The sequence below is a fragment of the Notechis scutatus genome, chromosome 1 (genome assembly GCF_049901735.1).
Source record: "Notechis scutatus isolate UNSWTSFEM ecotype Mainland chromosome 1, rNotScu1.2, whole genome shotgun sequence".
NCBI classification, from domain to species: domain Eukaryota; kingdom Metazoa; phylum Chordata; class Lepidosauria; order Squamata; family Elapidae; genus Notechis; species Notechis scutatus.
Window position 1 is genome coordinate 340,287,906 of NC_142009.1, and position 5,216 is coordinate 340,293,121.

Consider the following 5,216-nt stretch of genomic DNA (forward strand, 5'->3'; position numbering starts at 1 on the left):
CCTCCCTGCATGCCCTAGGATGGATAGGGGATGGGCCTGGGTCCTCCTCTGATTGCTCAGCCAGCCTCTGCCCTTCCCCAGCCTCCTCCACAATCTCCGGAGCCATACTTCCACTCCCTCTTCTCCTTCAGAGTCAGTCTCCACCAGGGGCATGACACTTAGTAGTTCCTGCCACTTCACTCTTCTGGCTATCTGCTATTATTCCTGGGATCCACTGGAGCCCCTCTACCAGTTTAAGAGTACAGACCAAAGGACCCCTATCACTAGGACCCCTTTTCCCTTTCCATATCTTCTCCAGTTCATTCTTTTGACCTTTCTCCACTTCCCACCTCCTTCTTCTGATGTTGCTGTTATTTGACATGGCTGATCTATCCCACCTCTGTCTTCTTCTCTATGACCTCTTTATCTGGTTCATTGGCAAGGACCTGCATGTCTGCCTTTATCTGGAAGTCACAGAGGATCTTAGCCCTGTTATTCTCCAAAACTTTGTGTGAAAGATCACAACTGGGCTTGGGAAGGTCCAGTCCATACACTGTGCATATGTTCCTGTACAGAACATCAGCTACTTGTTCGTACCATTCAGTGCATGCTGTCCATGCCAGAATCTTACACTCTGCCACTATGTTCTGGTCTGTCTCTGAGGCTGAATGCAGTATTCAGATGTGGTCTAACCAATGTAGCATATGGAGGAACCATGATTCCCTCTTATTTTTCACACTTCATGCCTGCTGATTCAGCACAGACTCTGTGGGTTTTTCACCTGCATCAGACAAAGAATATCAGCAACAAGCTGCTCATGTTGGCTCATGTTCAGCTTGTGATTCATGAAGAGAGAGAGATTCTTTTCACATGTGCTGCTGCCCAGGATGCTCTCTTCAATTCTAAATATGTGCCTTTGATTTTTTTCTACACAAAAAGAAGGACTTGGATATGTCCATATTGAATTTTATCCCCCTCCCAGAAAAAGGAATTTAGATTGGTTTTTTTTAACTTGTTCAATACAATAAAAGTTTTAAAGTAAAAGTTACTACTTTCCACATAAATCAGACATTCTTATGCCTCATTATATTTTCTCTCTGATTCAGATCAGGCCTCAGTAGGATAATGTAGCATTTGGGGAGAAAGATGCAAGCCAAGAGACCAGCCCCAGAGGCCAAGATGGAGAAGATCTCCACAGCCACCATGGACTTCCCTTTGGTGCTCAGGTAGCTGGGGAGGAAGGTGATCCAAACACTGCAAAAGACCAGCATGCTGAAAGTAATAAACTTGGCTTCATTAAAACTGTCAGGCAATTTCCTAGCCAGAAAGGCCACAGTGAAACTGATGAGGGCCAGGAAGCCCAGGTAGGCAAGGACAGCATAAAACATTGAAGCTGAGCCTTCCTGACATTCAGAAATGATCTCACCAGTCAAGGAGTGGAAGTCCAAGTTGGGAAATGGAGGGGAGGTTACCAGCCAGGTGACACAAAGAACGGCTTGGATCAGGGGACATGCTATGACAATGGAATTTGTCAGTGATTTTCCTAAGAGTTTCCTTGACCTGTTCCCTGGTTTGGTGGCCATGAAGGCCAGAACCACCATGACAGTTTTTGCCAAGACAGAGGAGACTGCAAGAGAAAAGAGAATGGCAAAGGCAGTTTGTCGGAAGAGACAGGTGAGCTTCCTGGGTCGACCAATGAAGAGGAAGGAGGAGAGGAAGCAAAGCAGGAGGGAGACCAGGAGGAGGTAGGTAAGATCTCTGTTATTGGCCTTGACGATTGGTGTGTCACGATGTTTAAGGAAAACTGCCAGGACTCCCAATGTGATCATGGAGAGAGAAAGAGTGAGAGAAACTAAAGCATATCCCAGGGTGTCTTGATAAGAGAGAAAATGGAGCTTCTTGGCAATGCATTGGACGTTGTCCTTGTTGGGATACTGGTCTTCTGGGCAGGGATCACAGAAAGCTGTATCTGAAATAAAGTCACTTTACATTTGGTGGTATATAAAAAAGGGGCAAATCATCCTTCAATATTGATTTATTCAATACTGAAGGTGATTTTTAAAAAGGCAATTAGAATTTCTGGTTTTTTCTGAAGACTTCAATTCTCATCCAAGAAGTTTAAAGAAAAACCAGAAAGTCCCATTTCCTCTTGAAAAAGCACCTTTGGACAAACAAGTTCTCTACTTTGGATTTTGGATTGACTCATTCTGACTATTTGCTTCTATAGGGAAGGGCAGGAAGACAAAGTTAGGTGGATCTCCCCTTTCTCCAAAAGGTCTATCAACCTCCTGGGAGACTGATAGCGCTGACAGAAGATGCTCATCTTAAATAATACAAATTAAAACTTGACCCTCCACAACCCACTCCTTCATGAAAAGTTTGATTGCTGGTTTTCTTGATGGGTTGCAAGAGAAGGACTAAAAAATCTAGAAAGGGAACCCATGAATTCTGCCCTGAAACTATCCTGCATCAAATTGCTATGGAGCAGGAATGGTGGCTAGGAGGATAATTTAGATCCATCAACTCCAAGATTCTGCTGCAAAGGATGAATATTTTGAAAAATGTGAAATCCATTAAAAAAACTTCATAGTTGTTTCTACTGAATGGTTTCCTTCATCTTGGAAGATCTACACTGAAAGTGTGCTCTACCTGTCTGATTAGAAATAGTCCCTTCTGGACAAGGGGCACATTGGTAGCAGCAAACTTCCTTGCCTTCTGGAACTCTCTTCCTCTCTCCTGCCTGGCACCTCTTGATGCCACACCTGGCAACGGGCACCTTCTAGAAGAGAAAAGAGAATTGCTATAGGTGGCCTAAGCAATTAATAGGTTTCATGTATTCATTTGTACATTTTTGTTTCCATTGTCAACATGTTTACAAAGGGTCTATTGGAACCCAGGAAATGCTATAGGGGGATTAAAGCCAGTGACACTCCACACCACCGATAGATTCTAGAGATTGGAACTGGGACTTGGCACATAAAAGAAGACTTGGGAATTGAACTACAGCTTTCCTAAAACAAACAGTCATGGGAATCTAATTGAATGGGAATCGTCTATGGAAACAGGTGTTGGCTGCTCTAAATGCATCCTGGATTTCAAGCAGAACGTCAAATATTTTACATGCAAACCATGTTTTTCTAAACAGATGTTCGCCAAATTTCTGATTCAGTGACCTGTTTTCCAGTAAGGAGGAAGTTTTGAATCCCCAGAAGAGAATGAGTCTTTTGCTGAATTTATTTGACCTTCCAGCTCACCTTTCTTGACCAGACAATTGCATTGGAGTTGATGGTGAAATCCTGGCCTGGGGGAGCCCCAGGATCTATTTGTCCAACTTTCACAGGGACAAATGATAAATTGGGGAGGAAAACCCAGTTCAGAAGATCATAACCAGCAGATCCCAGTCCATTTTCTGAGAAGGAGATTTCATCACCAGCACTGTTGTTGAACTGGACATTCCTCAAATAGGGAAGAAGCTGAAAGAAAAGAGATCTTCAGAAATTGGAGTCATTGGCTGAAAGCCCCAAATGAGACATAATGACTGCTATCATTCTGGGCTGTCTTAGGAGATTTTTCTGAATATGGACAACTGGAGGACAGAAGGGAAAGGGGGACAATGGCATGATTAAAACCTTTGAATAGATGAAGGGTATGAATAGGGTTCTAAAAGGCATTATTTTCGATCCTAAGCAAGAATGAGGAGCATGGGGGACATGCCTTCAAAGTGACAGGAGGGATGTTCAGAAATAATGTTAAAAAGGATTCCTTCACAGAACGAGTAGAAGAAGCTTGGAACCAACTCCCAGTGTAGGTTGTGGGTCAATCATCAGTATCTGAGTTTAAACAGGCTTGAGATAAACACATATCCATCATCCAACAACAAATTAAAATGAAATAAAAATAATTTGTAAAGAATAATAAAAAATAAATTAAAGAGAAATAAAAAAGATAAACTCAAAGGGCACACTTGATGGACCATTAGTTTTTTTCCGGTTGTCCATTTTCTATGTTTCTGTCAGGTTTCCAAGTAACATTCCCACAGCAAACAAAACTCCAAGGAAGGCAATTTCCTCAAAGAACAATTTTTTTGGATATATCATATTGGCACAGGCTGGTGAAAACTGACTCTGACTATTCCTGAAGTTTCCACCTAATTAAAAGTAATGTTTTTCACTTTCCCAAAACAATTAGTAACATGGTTCAATCATGTTACTGTCCAGTTGCTGGGTAACTCCTGTCCCCTCCTTCCGAGCACCTGCAGAGTTAACAGTTTCTTTGTTTCTAATTAAGAATGTCAGAAAACGTTTCTTTAATTCTCTCTTAATCTTTCATCTCTTACTTCTTGTCGTGCCCTAAAGTGCTTTGGATTAGAAGTCAACCCCTTCTTCTCTGTGACAGCCCCTCAGATGTTGGAAGACAGCCATCATGTCATCTCTAATCTTACTAATTCATCAGGTACCTAGTTCTTGCAACTTACAAAACCATGAAAACCAAACGCCACAGCGAGGAAGCACTGAGGGGCAAAGGGGATGGGTGTAAGAGTGGAAGGACATTGAGGTGGAGAATTAAAAGAAGGAGGGGTATTTGGTGGAGTGAGAAAGGGGGCTCTGAAGCTGCCATGGCTGAACAAAGTGGAGCTGAGCCTTTCAGCCTTATAAGCCTTCCTAAGATACAGACCAGTTATAGAAATCTGGCCACAAGAAATTCTTTCCTCCCAAGGAATGTGTGATGGAGAAGCAACTCAGTCAAATGGAAAATTGTATGGTTATAACACAAGAATAAAGGCTGGAAGGGAGAGGACACTATAGAGTGGAGTGTTGGGTAAAGGGGAGTTAAACCCTGGAAAATGGACCAGAATTCCCAATCCTTAAAAGTAAAGGCTGGCAAGGAAAGGTGGTTATCCTGCCTTCCTGGCTAGAAAAAAAATAGAACCTAGAATGAAAGAGGAACTGGTAACTCATTTAGAAATTGTTGTGGGACCAAAATGCAGGACCCAAACAAATATTCAAGGCTCACTACTTAATTTGTCATTAAGATGCACCTTGGAGGAATTTTCTCCAGAAATAATGGGAGGTACGCCTGCAGAAACAAGGATGAACTTATTATATTTATGCATTTCAGAAAGGAGAAGAAAATGATATTTTAATTCATACACATGTAACAATGTAAGTAAGCATGGACTTCCAGTTTGAGCTTCTTCGGCGATAAACCGAAATCCGCGATCGTGCGCAGTTTCGATC

The 5,216-nt window shown here is 42.2% G+C and overlaps 1 long non-coding RNA gene across 1 annotated transcript; it reads right to left on the reverse strand.

Annotated features, from left to right (window-relative positions):
• Positions 1–578: 578 nt before the first annotated feature.
• Positions 579–3,449, reverse strand: LOC148133628 (uncharacterized). Its single transcript, XR_015747459.1, has 3 exons — positions 3,234–3,449; positions 2,629–2,758; positions 579–760 (listed from the first exon to the last, which is right to left on the reverse strand). It is a non-coding gene; the product is annotated as an uncharacterized LOC148133628 (long non-coding RNA).
• Between the last annotated feature and the right edge of the window lie 1,767 nt (positions 3,450–5,216).